We start from the raw sequence: 19,501 nt of genomic DNA on the forward strand, positions 1-19,501 counted from the left end.
TAATTTGCCAGGCCTGGCTCAGTGTTTTAACAGTGTATTCCCCTAAAATGAATACCTAATAAGAACCTGTGTATCCGCTCAGTTTTCCAGAGCTGAAGTCACAATCATGAGGACTTGGCCTTCTCTGTAAACCCTCTACATCACTGTTCTGCCCAGAAGCTCTGCCAGGATGACCAGCGTGCCTAGGACTGACACAAATCTACAGTAGGAAAGCCAGTTTGCGATTTTGTCTTAGTTAGCTCAGACTGTCATAACAGAATGCCACAGATCAGGTGGCTCGAATAACAGATATATATTTTCTCACTGTTCTGGAGGCTGGAAGTCTGAGATTAGGGTGCCAAGATGGCCAGATTCTGGGGAGAACCATCTCTCTGATTTGAAGATGGCCGCCTTGTCACTGTATCAGGGAGATAAATTGAGAGAGAGGAGAGAGAACACAGGGTGCCTCTCCAGATACTCTCCTACTGGGGGTAAGGGGCTTCAGTGTATGAATTTGAGTGGGACATAATTCAGTTTAGAGCAGGCATTAAAACAGAGGGAGCTTAAACAAACCATTTTACTCCTAATACTTGTGAAGCTGTATAGGCTAAGAAAATCTGTAGCATAGAGGCCGTTCTAGATGTGGTCTTCTGTGATTTCTTCAGGGAAGCTCAACGAAAAGCTTTCTTAAATGGCCTTGATCACTGAGATGGGTAAGAAGTACAGGCCGAACAAAGGCACACCAGGCAGGCAGGGCCCAACTGTTAGCATGGAAGGCTCTCAGAACGCAGTCAAAATTCAGTCACCATTTAGCTCGGATTTATTGAGCCCCTGCTATAAGCCAGGCACAGGTCTAGGCACTGGGGATACTACTGCAGCCAAGAAAACATCAACATTCCCTGCCCTCAGGGAGTTTCCATTTACATATCATACCAAAGGGCTGGCCCTCAATAATTCAGATACAAATTTTAGAAAGCTAAGGGGTGAGCAAACAGTGCAACATTTGCATATGGACGCCCTTCAGAGCTGTTTGCCTTCATCAAGCTTTGAGATACACCAAGAGCATATGCTGCTCAGAGGAGCTGGAGCTGCCCAGGGTGGGAGCAGAGGAACTCGTGCCTATCCACCCCCGCCCCCAATCCCATTCTCTTTGGCTCTGTGGCTGACCTGCTTGCGGTGTGGCCTTGGACCAGAAGCTTCTACCTTGTGCCCATTTCTTCACTGACAAAGAAGACAGCTGGGCATGTGTGTGCGTCCCCCACCAGCTGGTGTTTGGGAAGACCACTTTCAGATGTTAAGGAAAAGTAAATGAAGTCAATGAGCTTTGCAACTCACCCCTGCTCAGTGAACTTGCTCCCTGCCTTTCTGGAGATCCGTGTGTAAACACGGGACTGTGTAATTAACCTGATGTCAACACCAGCTGTACAAAGGCATCAGAGGGGGACCAGGTGGCCCAGGAGAGAGATATCCGGGCAGACCTTGGGAGAGAAGGAGCCCTTTCCTCTGGCTTCTCATTCCAATTCCTTCAAGGGAGGAATGTCCTACCAAAAGTGGGCAGGCGGCTTCCAGGACCCGGTGAGTTTCATTTACAGGGAAGAGAACAAAAGGTGGCCCCTGCAGGAGCCTTTATTTTCCAAGAAGCCTTGGCCAGCCAGTGGCTGTGGGCACTTGTCCAGATAGTTAAGGTGCAAGATGCCATTGCCTGAATTACCACCACAGGATTCTTTGATATGGTGATGACCATTGTGCTGAGTGGGGCCTGGGAGATGCCCCAGGTTTGGTCCTATGGCTGCTGACAGAATTGGGGGAGGGGTGGAAGTGAATTAAGAATGGTTGAATTTGTATCCCCCATTTTGTCTGGTGTTTTTTTTTTTTCACTTGGGGTAAGAATATTATGATGAGATGATTTATTATGAGGAAAGCAACATTAAAAAGGGAAGGCATGAGAGAAAGTCACGTTGTCATTACAGTAACAAAAACCGCAAAGGTGAACTCAGTATGAAGTTAAGACAAAATGCTTCAAAGACTGTCAGAACAAGCTTTGGCTTTGCTAAGAGACTTTTCCACAATTTAAAGGAAAACTTTTTTAGCCATCTTGTTATTCCTCCTCACCTCAGACTGAATGAAAAGCTTATCCCAAGGAAGTAAACAGTTCTAGCAAATGAGGAAATGATTTTGGTTTAAACTAATATAAAATAGGAGCTGGACTTCTTGATAATTTGTAACTTGTGGCCCACTGCCCACCCTTCCCTCCTTCCCTCCTCCTTTCCTTTCTTTTTTTCTTCCTTTCCCCCCCTCCCTGCTCTTAGCCATGATTAACAGTTTTGAGTCCTTTAAGTAAACCATGACACCTTTCTGACCTTTCTGTCCTCTGAGGTGTTCCAAGTGCGTCACATGCCCAGTGTGACTGAAAAGTAACAAGACAGAGTTCCAGATCTGGCTCTGGAGATAAGTCTCATCACTTTGTAGTCACAGGGCATTGTTGGGGGGTGGGGAGAGGTTATCAACCTTCAGGGAGGGAGCGGGGCGGGCAGGCAAGTGACCTGGCAGGAATGCGAGTATGTGAATATGTGACAGGCAGTGCTCTGGGTTAAGTTCGCAATAAGCCACACTCCCACTGTGGAAAAGCCATCCTTCTAGAAGGTTAGGGAGGTGTGGGTGATGAGCCGTGGGATCAGGAGCTTTGCAGCCTTCTTCAGATGTCTGACTGCATGTGTGAAATTTCCTTGGAGGTTTTCTGGAGAATTCCTGAGGTGAGCGGTGTCAGAACAAGAGAACCAAACATGGCTTCCATACTTTTGATGTGGTTTGAAAAGGTGGGGCCAAGAAAAAATTCTTGAGACATCTTTGGTGGAAAAAGGTGCTATAATTAAACCACAGGGACAAGACCCATGGGCAGAAAGAGCTGCACTGGGCTCATGAGGAGTAACTGGGTTATATAAGATTTTCTATCCTATGGAGGGGAAGGTAATGTTAGGGCTCCAGGAAATTAGTCTCTAGGTTTCTGGAGATTGCTTTTTTCTTGTAAATCATTAAGACAGTTGCAAACTGATGGAGACTCCTGTCCTACAAGACTGTGATCTCTATCAGTTACCCATTTGTTTTTCCCTTTCCTTTGTTCTTGGGCAGCTAGGAGTGCCTGAGAAATGTCACACAGATCCCACAATGTTGGGGTGGGTAGGGGGTGGGGAGGAGGTTGCTGAATGTCAGCTTGTGCTTTGCCTTCAGCTGGCCTTCTGCTCCCTCACCGCTTTGAGTGTCTGTGTCTTCTTTTCATGGGCCCCAGAGTTACCGCGACCTCAGTGGGGCCTCAGGGCTCCGGCAACCCCCATCCCTGCAGCCCTAGCCCCAGGGAACCATCTTCGGCCCTGGATTCATAGAAGCCCTGGTTGGTGCTGAATTCTGATTTCTACCTTGAAGTAAGCAGAACTGAGTTCTGAGCTCCGCTGCTGGTTTGTTTCTTCCTTCCTATTCATATTTTGTTTGGGCTTGGAGTCTGGTTTATTCTGCTGATCTGCTTCCCATTCAATGATTAACTTATGAATAAAGAAACATTAGGAGCTGTGAGTTCTCACTGGGGGCGTCAGTACGTCACACTGAGGATTCAAGAACGATGAGCCTTAGAAACCAACGGTAAGGACCACATGTCCCCTGGCAGATGTGAGGACTGCCACAGGTTGTTGGGAGGAGAGAAGTCCCAAATGTCCTTCATACTCTCAAATAGCAGACCTTTCAGTCAGCACCCCAGGCCCAGGACTCCAGCCTCCTCAGTGTTTTTGTTCTTTACCCTGATGAAGAGCTGCTCTGACACAGTTTTCTGCATAGAACATACAGTCTGGGTGGAGGGATGGGCTGGACCTGAAGCCACTCTATGGGTTTCGCAGTTTAGAAACGTATTTGTCTTAGTTGGAGTTAACTCTACAATACCACTGACAGCGTTCAGTGTGGTCCAGGACGCAGGCCTCTCTGTGGACATGGCTGTGGGCCTAGGGGCCTGAGTTGTGATGATGCATTTTGTATGGTCAGAACTATAATGGGTTTTTCTGGTGTCTGTTATCTAGCGTATGTTTTCTAGCTTATGTTAACATCCGTTATCCCCCTCCTCCCATTCATTCAGAGAGCACTGGCTCTCAGAAGGTTTAAAATACCAAGCACAGGTTACCTTGGGAATCATTACATTTCTTACCACTTAAAAAACAGAACAGAATTACAAGAAGGCAGGTCAACATGCTGATCCTTGTAAAGGCAAGGTAATAGGTACAAGAAGAGTTATTATATTAGTTTATGCACTTTAAAAAATTATTTATTTATTTATTTGTCAGGGAGATAGAGAAAGAAAGAGAACGAGCACACAAAGGGAGAGTGGCAGGCAGAAGGAGAAGCAGGATCCCTGCTGAGCAGAGAGCCCGATGAAGGACTTGATCCCAGGACCCTAGACCATGACCTGAGCCGAAGGCAGATGCTTAACCATCTGAGCCACCCAGGCATCCCTATTTTATGCACTTTTATATATGTTTGAAAGCATTTCTTTCTTTCTTCCTTTCTTTTTAAAGATTTTTAATTATTTTTTTAAAGTAATCGCTACATCCAATAAGGGGCTTGAACCCATGTAGAGTTGCATGGTCTACAGACTGAGCCAGCCAGGTGCTCCTGTGTGAAAGCATTTAAGTAAATTTTTCAAAAGGATTCTGAACACCCATTTGAAATGATCAAAGATGTCTGACATGTGCAAATTTTGACTCAACACTCATGAGAACTATCATTAACTGAGCATGTAGCCTTGTATCAGAGAACCTTATGCCAGGCCTCTATGTTCATGATTTCCATGTGCATAACAACCCAGCAAAAGCCGAACAATTAATCCGATTTACAAGCTTGACTCAAGGAGGCTCTAGCCACTTGTTGAGTAACAGAACCAAAAAATCAAACACAGATCTCCTTCCCTAAGAAGCACAATTTCTACAATTCCACGGGACCTTCAACTCTGTGTAGGTATAGAGTGCAGTGATCCCCAAGCTCAGCTAGTCTCAAAAATGACCCAGAACACCAACTTTTAGATTATTCCACCAGGTCAGGAATAAGTCTGGGGAAGGTCATGTTTTATGCACACGCCCCTACCCCAGAGATTCTCATGAGGAGGAGAATTTAGGACGTTCTACCCTGCCCCTAAAAGGAAACTGGTTCCTTTAAAGTGTCCCCCTCTTTAAAGGTTATCTTTTAAAATGTATGATTTCATGTCAGTATAAAGCATTACAACACATTCCTAATTCTTTCCCTTTGAATTCATTTATTACATAGCCTTGTTTGTTCCCTGTTGGGAGAGAATGTCCTTAGAGCAGGGACATCTGGGGCAGGGGAGTCGCTAAGAGGTGGTAAAAGGTTGCAGACAAGGAGGGTGGGGAAATTCAGTGTTCTTTCCTTCACAATTCCATCGAGCACCAGCCAACACCACACCCCTATGGGTGTCTGTTTGCTCTTCATGCACTGTAAAACCTAAACATAAAAGGAAATACCTTTGAAAGAGAATATTGTCCCCAGTTACAGTAGAGGGTTTGAATCCAGTAACCAGTTGTATTTTTCAAAGGACAGTTTTGATATTTGGATCTTCTTCCTTGATGTCTCTTCCTTGTCTTGTGCAAGAAGTGTTTCTAAATGGATACAAGGGTCGGTTCTAGGCTGGGAAGAACAATGGGCATATTAGGATTGCCAAGGGTCAGAAACTGAAGCATTTCACATCATAGGTCTGCGTTCCAGGAAACTGAAATTCCTGAGCTCTTTGGAGATACTGGCATACAAAGAGGCACAGATGATTCCAGCTTCATTTTAGGCCTCGGGGGATTGCATTTGGTCGTGAAAATCTGCAAGATGGAACACACACACATACCCTATCTGTGAAAACCACATAATCTCAGTGACTCCGGCAGTCTTTAAAAACATTTATGCTTCCCAATACCACATCCACCCCCACTAAGAAGGATCCAGAAGGGCCTCTTAATTCGCCCTGTGAGAGAAGAAAACACACAGTGGATTTTTTCCCCCGCTTGTTTGCTTGTCAAGGTTAAGAAAACATTGAAGCCAATGGCTTCTTCTCTCAACCGGCTAAACCAAGGGCAGGAGACCAAATGAGAGCGGGATCCTCAGTAATTCCTGCATCTGACCTCAAGTCCAGAGCCGATGACCTTCTTCAAAGGAAGAATGCTTTGAATGTGTCCTGTGTAATCTCGAGACAGGGGATGAGGGCAGCTGAGGTCTGTGGGCACCGGGAGTGGGAGTGGATCTTGCGTCCTTCCAGCCAGGATGCCAGGTGGGCCAGAGAAATGTAGCTGGAGGAATGAGACCCGCCATGGAGTTGCGGGGCCCATTATTAGCAATCACCCTAGAAAGAGACTGCATTGTCCAGCACTGTCCCAGACTTCCGCGTTCGGAGCCCTGACAGGGAACTCTGAAGACAGTTCCAACAGACAACCCCCTCAAAACCATTTCTAATGTTACAGAATCTAAGACCCAGAAGGCACCCCAGAGCCACCTTATTGCGCTTGGCCGTAGGATAAGACAGACCTGGAAAGTAGCACTGCAGTTACCCTTCTATGCCCTAAGAAGTCTCTGGTAGGCCGCTTTTGAGAGAGGCTTTTCTAAATGATGCTCCCTACTAACCTGTTTTATTTAATACGTGTCATTAAGCATATGACTTTTTCTTAATACGTGGCCATCACCCCAAAGCTTCTGTTTTCCCATCTGTGAAATGGGCCAAACCATAGCCCCGACCATGTGGAACCGCATGTTCATATGCTCAGTTAAAATCAATACACCTTCATATGAGCGGTTCAGTGTGCAGCTGTGTGAGCTGAGTGCTTAGTCTGATCCGCAGAAATCTTCCCCCATCCAGAAACACAGTCTGTATTTTGAAGGGTTGAATACATCATAAATCAGCTATCCAGGGTCTAGATGAGCAGGCTGTTACTGTATTTATTACACTGCACTTGTACGAGATCCTATTTCTCTTTAATAAAGCAATTTTTTTTATTTATTTTTTTAAAAGACTTTTTATTTATTCATTTGGCAGACAGAGATCACAAGCAAGCAGAGAGGCAGGCAGAGAGAGAGGAGGAAGCAGGCTCCCTGCCGAGCAGAGAGCCCGATGTGGGGCTCGATCCCAGGACCCTGGGATATGACCTGAGCTGAAGGCAGAGGCTTTAACCCACTGAGCCACCCAGGAGCCCCTAATAAAGCAATTTTAATCACGCATCTGTAAGGTCTTGCTGGGCCACTACTCTTTTCCCACCTGCGGGCAAAGAGACACACTAGAGCATACTGCCAGTGAAGTACCGGGATCGATGTTAACCAAAGCTGTGGCTCCTGGAAGCCCCGTCCAGATTCAGAGATATCAGAGGTTTACCCAACCGCGAGAACTCTCTAACCTTGGCTGTGCGAAATAAATCTCCCAGAGGAATGTCCACGTCTGGTTCTATAAGAAGGGTGATGGAAAACAACGATGTGTTTCTGGATTGGAAGTTTGGCCTTGTCAGTCTTGAGAAGCGGGTGAGCGTACTGTGATATAATTTTCTGTTTATGGAAGCAGTCAGACAGGGATGTGTTTTGTACTGAACTGTGGTTGACTTTGCCAGCCCAACACCGTTCCCCCTCTTTTGTTGTTGTTGTTATAGACCCTGGGGACGCCACTGAAGCGCCTCCACCCAGCAACATCAAGACTTTTCGGTTATCTGTGCTAGTAGACAAATTCTCTTTGATTTGCTTTTTCTTGAGACAATTTAAAGTAGATTTTGGTCAGTTGCCACTGACAGATTTCTAGTCACACATTCTGATAATATGTAGCCCATGGTTCTGTGTGACTATGTGGCGGCCAGCCTCCATGATGGCCCAATAAACTTTGCCTCCTAGCATTTCCTGGTATTCACCGAGTAGAACTCCCTCCCACACCAAATTGGGGCTGGTCTGTGTGACTACAGAATACAGTAGAAGTACAAGTCCGTGTGACTTCAAAGCCTTGAATCTCTCATTTGGGGGCAAGCCAGCCACCATGTTGTGAGGACACTCGGGAAGCCCATGTGAAGTCCGCGTTGAGAGCACTCAGGTCTCCCACGAATAGCCAACACCAGTGAGCCAGGTGTGTGAGTGAAATACCTTGGAAGTGGGCCCCAGCCCCAGATACGCCTTTGAATGATCACCCCCACCCCCCAGACCCCCACTGGTATCTGGACTGCAACCCCACGAGAGACCCTAAGCTAGAGACACCCTATCAATTTTGCCCCAAATTCCTAACCCACTGTGAGAAACTGTAAGGGATAATAAATAGCTATTGTTGTCTGAAGCCTGTAAGTTTTGGAGGAATTAGTCACACAGCATCAGGTAAATCCCAGGCCTCACACTACTCCTCTCCCAGAGACGAAAACAAAATACTATAACGCATACGTTCCAGGCTCTTGTCCTTCAAATCTCAAACCGTTTTTGAGAGTTCCCAGAAGGGAAGTAATTGGTATAAGTAATTGGAAGTAATTGGCACCTGCCACCAGGTGCTCTCACTGCCCCTTGAGTGCCACCATCATCTCCCTGGGGACCAGTGTCTATGCCAGGCTGTCCCTGGGAACAAAGGCCTCCCTCATATTCCTAATGCAGAACTCAGGCATCAGGGGCATGTATGAGCGCAGGGCTTACCATGTCTTTTATAGTCCTAGGACTGCTTCCTGTCCTCTCTCTGTGATGTCACTTCAACCTTTACCTTGCCCATGAAGTTTGGAATTTGTCATTTTGACCATACCAGGTGATAGCCTGGAAGTCTAGCTTGGCCATTTTCTCTGCCATCATTGGAACAAACAGCTTTTTCTCTGAAGCGGAGCAACCTAATAGAATTTTCTGCTACAAGGCTATATCTTCACTTCAACACAGAAGCCACAGAAGCCTAGGATTACTTAGCACTTGAAATGTGACTCGTGTAATATAAGAATTGAAGTTTTAATTAGATTTAAAGCATCACAGATGACTCGTGACTTCTGTATTGGACAGCACAGCTTTGGAAGCCCTGAGATAAAGGTGACTGTAGAGCAAGGCTTTAGCTCCAGTATCGTACCCAATTTGAATGGAAGTTTGACTTTCAGCCCCTCCTCCCATCCTTCCCTCAGGACTCAGACAGGAGCCTAGGATTGACTAGTCCCACCATCTTCCTTCCAGAGGTGCCCACACTCAACTGAATCCTGGCGACAGGGGTCGTCCTCTTTCCAATGGATACTCTGTTACAAGGAGATCTGGCATCTTAGGGTGGGAGAGGATCTGGAAGCTTCTCTAGTCCAAGCTTCCATAGGCCTCTCACTGCTTATGATTCCATAGTCGTTCACTGAACAGTCTCAACTCAGCAGGGTCGAACATGAAACGGTTTTCATTTTTCTAATCACTACCTGCAAATTTGATTTGTTCCTAGCCAAACAAAACAAACCAGCAAATGAAAAATGAAAAGCTGCTCCCTTAGCACATCTCAGGCAGATTCCATTATTCTCTTGTCACTTGCAGTCCAGTTAAAAACCTCATTCACAGACTGAATTCAGAATTCTCTATCAGGCTCCTTCTCTTGCTGAGTTTTAAGACCCTCCAGGCTGCTGGGGTAGGAAGGGACAGGGAAGAAGGGACACACTGTTCCCTCATGTGGGCGAGCTAGCTTGGTGAGGCCTCTTGGGCTCCCTGGCAGTTCTTGCTATTGGTTTCCTTTGCCAGGGGGCACCCCTCCAGGAAAATCCTGGCAAGACAGCTCAAGACCAGCCATCTTTCCCGGTACGGCCCCCCAGCCCTGCCACCATCTCCCGTTCAGGTAGGCGAGGGGGAGATCTGCAGGCCCACAGCCTAAGCAGATGTCTACCTGGCGCTTGAGATGCCACCCTCCCGGTGGCCCCTCCCCCACTTCTTCGTCTTGGGACAGGAATGGACGGTGAGGCACAGGGAGAGAGCCACTTCTCTTCCTGTGATCCCCACCCGAGGTGGCTGGCCTAGATGACTCCTTCTGCTTCCTCTCTCTCTGCCCCCTTTTATGGAGCAGGGAGGTGATGGTGGTGGCTGTCGGTTATTGTGGACCTAAGACGTTGCCTTATAGAAAGCCCAGGGAAGTGCCGGGCAGGGCAGGAAGCAGATCTGGCTTTTGGTTTCTAAAAACTCTCTTGAATGTTCCGCATTTAGCACCCCTTCTTTTCAGTTGGGTCTCTAAATGCCAGTTCCAGGGTAACAGGAAAACTCTTATTCCACCGTCCCCTTCCCGGGTTTTGTCTGCTTTAGGTTGTCTCGAGCGGGAAGTGTGGAGCTGCGCGGGCCTGCTCCAGGGCCTGGGTGAACTGCTGGCAGGACTGTAGACAGTGCTGGCCCCAGTGGGTCCGGGCTGACGCCCAGCACTGTGGGCAGTAGCTCCCTGGCTTTTCAGTTGTCCCCCCTGTTCCGGTGTCCGCGTAGTGAGCAGTGGCTGCTGTGCCCCCACAAGGCCAGGCAGAGGGCTCCCAGCACATTGGCCCCGGCCAGAGTGCTGCGCTCTTTGCTAGTTTCTGTGGACTAGGTGGGCAGTGGGGGACGTTCCAGCCTTGAGCGATCTAATCCTTTGGGATCGGAATGCCACTTCTGGACATAGGGTAGGCTAAGGAACCAGTGGGGGTTGAATTTCCTCCACACAGAAGCAAACCCTAAAGGGCGGCGGCTGGGGGCGGGGCCGGGAGCAGGGCATTCTGCTGGGACCGTGGCCATGGGCGCTGGTCGGAACTGGTGAGTTCACAAGGGTTTGTGGGTGTGGGTGATCGTCGGTATCACACTCAGTGGGCCAGGGACCCGCACACGTTATCCAGTGGAACACTAAGCTGTGATGTTCTTCCCAACTTGTATGCTCAGGTCTTGCGCTCAGATCCCCGCGGAGGCCCGGGACTGATGGTTCAGGACTTGGGACAACCTCATCCTGCCTCCCTTTGACCTCAACCACCATCCTGTCCCAGATTGGAGAAGCCTGTCCCCACCCTGTTCAGGAGGAAACAACTCCTCTTCCGTTTTTTCCATCTCGTTCCGTCTCCATTCTCTCTTTCCTTTTTAAAGCCCCAATACAACTCACTCCATACCTACCATTCTCAGGGATGCTCACTGCATTGATTCCAAGGTGGTATTCTGAGCCAGCCTATATTTTGAAGTATCTGGCACAGGTCTCCTAGAGAACAGAAAAGGAAAAAACAAAATACATATTAAATCTCCAGGACACGGCTCTGACAGAGACCCTGCTCGCCATGCACACATGAGTAAGAGAAAGGAAAAAACACCACTGCTCTTAAAGCATCACCCTCAAGCTGACTGTTGGCAGTCTTTTCGCAGGCTGAATATGTCCCTGTTCTCAATACCATCTGTTCTCACACACCTGCGACCTTTAAATAGGCCAAGCGTTCCTGCGGCAATAGGTAACAGGAACGATTTCTATAAGCAACAGATCCCATCAGGGAAACGTGGTTTCTTTAGACTCCCTGGATTCTGGAACTTATTTATAATGTAAACGGAAAACATTCCAAATGAATTCTTGGTAAAAGATATAAAACATGGCTGCCTTGTGTCTTTACTAGAAAGAGGATATAGAGCTGAAAGCTGGGTCCGCCATTTTTTTTTTTTTCCTCTCAACTGAATTTTTTTTTCCTTGCTGCCTGGCTAACTTCAGGAAGACTTTCTTTTTTCCTAAAAAAATATTCTCTGGGTTCTTAAAGATGAGAAGTTTTCACTCACTGCCCTCAAGGTTATATTTGAGTTAGAATTCTGGTGGCATTTTAGATGGCTCATTTTCTCAACAGAGAAAATGGGTCATTTTCACAACAGAGCCATGAAACAGTAATGTCCCATTTTATGTATGAGCACACTGAGGCATGGGAATTTCAGAAAATTTCTCCAAGGTTAAATAGTCACCGAGTACCCTAAGATTTCTGGTCATCATGCTCTCTCAAATATTTAAGCAGTTATCCCACTGTTGACTTTCCGACTAGCTGAGATGTTTTCCTTTGGTTCTTGATGCCAACTCTTTGATCAATGTTATCATTTTAAGTTCTCTTGGAAAGGCTTAGATTAATAAGTACATTAACTGGAAGTATCTTGATTTTTTTTATGGTGACTGAAGGAAATATTGAAGTAAAATGTGGTCAGAATTTTGTCTTGACTTTTTATGTTTTGTTTCAGCATTTATCCTGCTGGCAAAGCGTATTTCTCAATGCTTCTGTTTTCAATGGGAGACCTGTAGCCTGCTGGAGTAAACATTTTAAGTTACTTACCAGAGAGAATCCCCTTCTCAATGTTTATCTTCCATATGAATGGATTTTCTTTTATGTGTAGTTTTCCCGTTTCTGATTAACTCTTTGTGTGTTCTTGAATTCTTTTCCTGTTTGGTTGTCTTTGTTTTCCATAAAGCCACCCAGATTTTCCCTCTTGTCTAAGAGGTGCATAGCGCACTGGCTCTCTCCCTGTTTATTTTTCGTACTTCTTTTCTTTTTCTTTAATCTGGAGTGTGTGCCCTACAAAAGGAACGGGGGATTTAGGAAACTGCATTTTTGGCTTTGGTCACAGCAACACTAAACAACCTCCAGAGATTAAATGTTTGTGCTCCCAACTGCTCCAAGTTCTCAAACATTCAATCCAGCAGTGTGGGTGGGGGCTTTGTCATGCTTCCTACAGGAGTAGGAAGCTAAGTGGGTCCTGGTGCCTGTGTGGGGGGCAGCCCTGGGCAGCCTTGCAGGCCATCTGCTCCCTCAGAAACTAGTAGGAATCTTTTCTTTCCAGAAGCTTCTTTGTGTGGCTACTGGGACAGGGCACCTGAGGAATGTGGATGACTTGTCTACCTGCTGTCCTTTGACCCATGCTGGGAGTGCTCGCCACCACCTGACTTCTCAGAGTCCACATTTCACTCTTTTAAATAAATGAGATACCTTAAAAATCACCAAACTGCCCTTCTCTTTTAGGCTGTGGAAGGTCCAGACTCTAGCCTGGAGCGATAGGGGGTGGTCTAAAACCATGTGGACCACCTGGAAGGCACGGAGGCTTTGACAAGGTAAATGCAAGCTAGCAGCACCCTCCCCTTGCATCTGGAGAGACAGGGCGAAGACACATTTCAGGATTGAGAAGAATCTAGAACCCGTCAAGACCAGCGGTCCACAAAGCTGGTCTCTGCACGGGGAGACACTGCTGTTGTCAAAGGACCATAGAAGGAAGTGCCGGAAATAGGGAAGGGGACTTGCAGAAAAATGTATTTCTAGTTTCCAGGCTTATGAACCACTGCAAGGGTAACCCTCTCCCAATCCTCTATCAGGGGAAGCCCTGTACAGATGTGTGACTTTCCCCACATCGATGACTATTTAGTGACAGAACTAGAATATACATTCCCTCAAATTATTACTCCATTATTCCTCCTAATACAGCACAGAAATAATGTACCACAACTGTGCTTGGGGTGGAGCGGGGGGGAGGGAAAGCATTCTGCCACCATAATAGTAAGAGCTAAAGTACCAAGCAAAAGCTCAAGGTAAAAAGGGAAGGGACAGCGGGGGAGGGGGAGGTCCAAGACAGGTCACAGGGAGCCCTGTTTGTGTGCAAACCTGAAAGCATATAGAGGCCAGGAGTGGCACACAGATCAGACTAATCCGATCCAGATCTGGGAACTTAGTGCCCTGAATATGTAGGTTTATAGCTCCTGCTTCCTCCTCCCTCCCTTGCTAGTCCTGGAGCATGAGGTTAGAGAAATTCAATGGGAAGGTTTAGAGACCCAGACCCAGGAGACCATTACAACTCTTGTGCTCCCAACACAGAAGTGAGGGGAGGAATGTACGATGCAGTTGTGTTTTGTGTTTAGGAAAGAAAAAAGAAAGGGGAAAAAAGAAAAAAAGCCTGTGTGGTCCTGAAGGAAAGAACATCTTAGGTCACATATTAGGAAAAACTTGCTAACACTCAGAGCCATTCCTCTGAGGATCTGGGAACTTCCTTCCCTGCCATGTTCTGATCGTGACTTTTTTTTTTTTTTCCACAGCAGTGCAGCAACAAGACAGAAACTACCATTCGCGAGATAAATTCAGGTCAGTCTTTTGGGAGGTCTTGCTTCTGCGCTTTAAGAAATGTGTTCAGCCACTATAGCAGGCCAGCAGCATGACTGGCCTTTTCCCCAGTTTTAGTTAGCCCCAGCATTACGGCTAATCAGGAGCAGGATCCTTTTTTAACCCTTCAGATGGTGCCAGGGAGAATTCCTCTGTGTATTCATGAGTGGAGGAACATCTCTGGCATGGAGCGGTCTGGCAGGCTGGAATTTCTGGATGGCTTTTCCCACTGTAGGGATTCAAGCAAACCATTGTCATTCTTCCCTCTCTAGCAGGAGAAAGAAAAACCCCAGCTCTTAGAGATTTTGTTCTGGCTCAAGGACATGGGTTTTCTTTCCTGGAAACAGGGACTGGCTCAGTGAGATGCCCCCACATTTGTGCTTCGTGTTGCCAACGCGCCTGTTCTGGCAAGCTACAGAGGAAGGAGGCTGCTGGAGAGAAGGGGTCTTGATGCCTCCCCAGAAGGACACAAAACCTTCGTTATTTAATAGTTCTTCAGCATCTGAGAAATTTTATACCAGGGAAAAGGCTTCGAAAACTTCATGTGGAGTATTTTAAGAATTATAAGTAGAAATCAGATCACATTAAATAGTGCATGTCTAAGCCAAGTACAAGTTAAATTGCCTAACGGGCTACATAGGGCAACAGGGTAGTTGTGGATCTGCACTGTGTGTGTCTGTAACTGGCAGCATGTGGACTGGGGGAGCCAATTTCCTGTGTCCCCTGGCCCCAGGCTTCACAAGCACCCCAGCTCCAGGACACTCCGAAGGCTCCTCTGTAAAGCCCTGCCTGTGACAGCAGTGCCTGAGGCAAAAGTCACATTGACTCAGAGAAGAGGCCAAACCATGGTGTGACACAGAACTCCGTGCCTTCCAGGACCTGGCAACAATCATTTCGTCTCTGTGGTTTCTCCTAGGAGGCATCATTGGTCATCAGACCACCTAGAGTAGCAGTTCTCTGAGGGTGGGCTGCAGAGCCTTGGGAAGCCCAGCCCTATTACAGGTAGCCCAGGAGTCAAAGCCATTTTCATGATAATATTAAGATGCTCTTTGGCTCTTTTCATCTTACTGGCATTTGCATTGATGACCTAGAAGTGATGGTGGAGGATGGGGAGGGAACACCAGTGTCTTAGTGCAAATCAAGCCAATGGCACCAAACCATCCCAGTAGGCACTGCATTCTTCGCTGCCTCATCCCTGCAGTCCAAAGACACCCCTGCTCATTTCCTTTAAGAATGTCCTTGAGGGGGGCACCTGGGTGGCTCAGTGGGTTAAAGCCTCTGCCTTCGGCTCAAGTCATGATCCCAGGGTCCTGGGATTGAGCCCCGCATCAGGCTCTCTGCTCAGCGGGGAGCCTGCTTACTCCTCCCTCTCTCTCTGCCTGCCTCTCTGCCTACTTGTAATCTGTCTGTCAAATACATAAATAAATATTTTTATAAATAAATAAATAAATAAATAAAAGAATGTCCTTGAGGGACCATAGAAAATGCTCATTTTATTAAGTCTCGACCTCTAGGTACCAGTCTTTTTAACGATCTATATCCCGAAATGAGAAAGACACGTTGAAAAAATCTGCTGTATTCCAAAGTACCATGTTTGTCCCGAGAGAAAGCACTCGTGACATTGAGTTACCAACTAAACTGGCCGCTTTTGTGGAGCACTGCTTTTACCTGAAGGAAGGGCCAAAGAGACACATGACAGTTATTTTGGCTTGGATATTTGGCAGACATTTTCTCAAAAGTTGGCAAGTGAGCCCACCACTTCAAAGAAAATAACTGACAGTATTTGTTGTCAGTTGTAGAAATGAAGGCTTTAAAAAAAAATTAAAACTTTGGAAAATTTATATCAACTATCCTGAGCTTCACAGCTTTGCCAGTAAAGACTTCACTGATGACACCGATGGTGATATTGACAAATGCAATTTATGATACTGTATGAGTAATATCTCAGCATTGGGAGGGTTTGCATAAGTCAGTGAATCAACATTTTCTAAATGACCAATATCTGATGTGACTAAATTATGCATGAGTAAAGTCACTTCAAAGTATAAGCAGACCCATGGATTCTAATGTAACCGAGATGAAACTTTTATTCATTTGGGTTCAGATTCCACATTGCAACTAACTTTTAAGAAACTACCACTTGTGCAGTTTTGGTATAGCGTCAAAGAATATGCACAATTTTCCGAAAAGGCTCATAAGATAGCCCCCTCTTTTCCAATGATAGATCTGTGTGAAGTCAGATTTTCTTTGTGTACTTCAACCAAAACAACGTATCACAACAGATTGAATGCAGAAGCAGAGAGAATCCAGCTGTCTTCTATTAAGCCAGATGTTAAAGAGATTTGCAAAAATGTAAAGCAATGTCATTCTTCTCACTACTTTGTTTTGTTTGGGAAAATATAATTATTTTTCATGAAAATATTTTATGTTAGCATGAAATGGGCTAATCAATGTTATTTTTAAATTAATTAAACACCTTAAATTTTTCAGTTTTAATTTTTAATGTATTAAATAGCAATAGATATCACCTAAATACATAAAAACACTTATGATCCTCTATCATTTTTAAGAATGTAAAGGGGTCCTGAGTCTAAAAAGTTGAGAACTGATGATATACTGAAATTTCATGTAATAAAGCCATTTAAACTAGAAAGTATGATAGAGTGGATAGAACATATGCTTTTGAGTCAAACCCAGGTTCAAATTCTGACTTTACCACTTACTAGATATTTGGCTTAACTGGGCACTGGGTTGCTTCAAGTTTCCATTTCCTCATCTGTAAAATAGGAATATCGACACTTGACTTACAGATTGTTTGAGGGTTAGGATAATACTTATAATGTACTTAGCACATATTGGACTTAGCCTCACAGTAGGCACTCAAATATTGGTTGACTGAATATAGTAAGATGTTCAGTATATCGATGACAACTTTCGTTTGCAAAGAACAGAAATCGCTTAAACAGTAATAGACAAACTAAGAAACAAACAAACAAACAAACTTCCGTAATAAGAAGTCCAGAGAAAGAAGAGCTCAACAATGTCCCAAGACCCAGGTCCTTCCCATCTCCGCTCTGATCCCTCAGTGTTGGCTTTCTTCATCGGTCAGGTAGCAGATGGCAGCTGTAGTTCCAAGGCACAACATCAAGGCAGAACAATATCTCGAAAAGGAGAGATTTGTTTCTCTCCCTTGTGGCTTTCTCTTCGAAAAGAGAAAACTTTTTCTAGACTGCTCCCCAACATACTTACGCTCATATTTGATTAACCTGAATTTGGCCACATGTCCATTCCTGAACGAACCCCTGCTGGGGGCGGGATGGAATGGGATGTCCCTTTGACCAATCAGGCCTAGATCTCGGGCTGGAGGTGGGGGTCAAGCTTCCTCGAGGTATAGGCTTGGTGGGTGAAGTGCTGATCCTGAACAAAATCAAGGCCTTGTTGTGTAGGGAAAAGGGGTAACAGAAGGAGCCATTAGGCAATCACACAAGGTCTACGAGACACAGTAAATGGAAGTCTAGAGCAGTGGGTCTCAGTTGCCACTCAGCCAACTGGTTACATGGGAATCAGCCAGGAGCTTGTTTAAAATTACAGTTCAGACTGTACTATGCATATGAAGTACCCAGGGATCTTATTAAAATACAAATTCTGCATTTGTAACAAGTTCTCAGATAATGTAGCCACTACAGGTCGAGGAAGCCCACTTTGATAAAGATGTAGATCTGCCACCCCCACATTACTGACTCAGTCTCCTGGGTGACCCTGGTTTGAGCACTGGGTTCGATGTGATAGGATATCAACTATGTGCAAGACCGGCACGCGTGCTTCCACTCATCCATTAATTTACTCATTCAGTGAGCACTCACAGAAACCTATGCCCTGCTGAGCCCTGTGCTGACTGCTGAAACCTCAGGCCATATTTGTTGGTGAGGGAGAGGAGGCGGGCCTATAAACCAATGTCTTTAACGTTATACGGGAAATGCTCTAAGAAAGCGAGGCACAAAGTGTCCTGTGACTGAAGGGAAAGGTGGTGAAGGTGGGGTGACAATTAGGGACGTTGCACAGAGGAAGACATTTGAGCTGGGCTTTTTTGGGTACCCAAAGTGAGACAATATGTGTGCCTGAAAGTATGGAAATACGCATGAGCCAAGTACATTCAGGGCACAATGAAAAGGTCTCTGCCTCATGTACAGGCTGAGATGGGGATGAAGGAAGGAAAAGGTCAAAAGGTTTGGCCGGGACTCCATTATGAGAGACCCTGAATGCCACGTTAAATCCCTCGGCAGCTGTTCTCAAGTTTGCACTTTAGAATCACCTGGGCGCCTGGGTGGCTCAGTGGTTTAAGCCTCTGCCTTCAGGTCAGGTCATGATCCCAGGGTCCTGGGATCAAGCCCCGAATCGTTCTCTGCTCAGCAGACAGCCTGCTGCACACCACTGCCCCCCGCCTCTCTGCCCACTTGTGATCTCTCTCTCCCTGTGAAATAAATAAAATCTTAAAAAGAAAAAAAAAAAGAGTCACCTGAAGAGCTGGTAAAAGTCTGGATGCCCAGGCCACGCACTAGGTCCATTATTCATACTATCTTGGGGCGGGGGGAGGTGTGGAGCCAGGCATCAGTCCGTTTGAGAGCACTGATGCAACGTGCCGCCAAACTGAGAACCACAGGCAGGCAAGAGCCCAGTGCCTGCCCAACCTGTTTGCATAGAACACGCTTTTCAGCGTGGACAGAGCCTCTCCTTCCTAAGTGCACTTTTCATTTCAATTTGATATTCAAAATCAGAATTATTAAAAGGCCTTTATGCCATAGAGGCCATGTGACGGGCATTGGAATGGAGCCCCCCCTCCTTGGCCAGAGGCCTGTGGGGTGCAGGCAGATGAAGCCTGCCCTTTGTTCTCCTGTCTGCATCTGTGAAAGCCAATCCCTGAGAAGCTGCGGCCCCCTGCGGCTGAGGGCACCCCTTCCACCCACAGCCTGGACCACGGGGATCTTTGACCAGATAAGTCTGCAGAGTGTGTGCCCAATGAGAATGCATCCCCCAACCTCCCCCTCAGTTTACTAACTGAATACCTATTCGGGAATTTGAGCATATTTTTCCTTGATAAGATGAAAAGATGAAGTCTCCACATTTCAAAGCTGACAGAAGAATGTTTTTGTAGACACTTCCCAATATGAATTTGGAATGCCTGCTCCTGGTTTTGATCTCCGGATTCCGCTGCTAAAATGTTATAGTTAATAACATTAACTTCTTCCATTTATCACCCTTAAAGTCCCTGAAATAAAGTCTTTAAAGTGTCCAAATGTTGCTATGAAACTTTTGTAGTTGTTCCCTCAAGTTGCAGAATTTCAGGAGTGTTTTGAATTAAAAAATATTTAAAACTATTCCATGTATAAAACATAAACACAGCAAGAAAAAAAATAGCACTCCAAACTTGTTTACCAACC

General features: G+C 46.0%; 1 long non-coding RNA gene across 1 annotated transcript; it reads left to right on the top strand.

The window, feature by feature from the left end:
• Window positions 1-1,442: 1,442 nt before the first annotated feature.
• Window positions 1,443-18,593, top strand: LOC309841952. Its single transcript, XR_014299413.1, has 4 exons — window positions 1,443-1,554; window positions 12,939-13,027; window positions 14,000-14,045; window positions 14,411-18,593. It is a non-coding gene; the product is annotated as an uncharacterized lncRNA (long non-coding RNA).
• Window positions 18,594-19,501: the final 908 nt, after the last annotated feature.

Source organism: Mustela nivalis (assembly GCF_964662115.1).
Source record: "Mustela nivalis genome assembly, chromosome: 1".
Lineage (NCBI taxonomy): Eukaryota > Metazoa > Chordata > Mammalia > Carnivora > Mustelidae > Mustela > Mustela nivalis.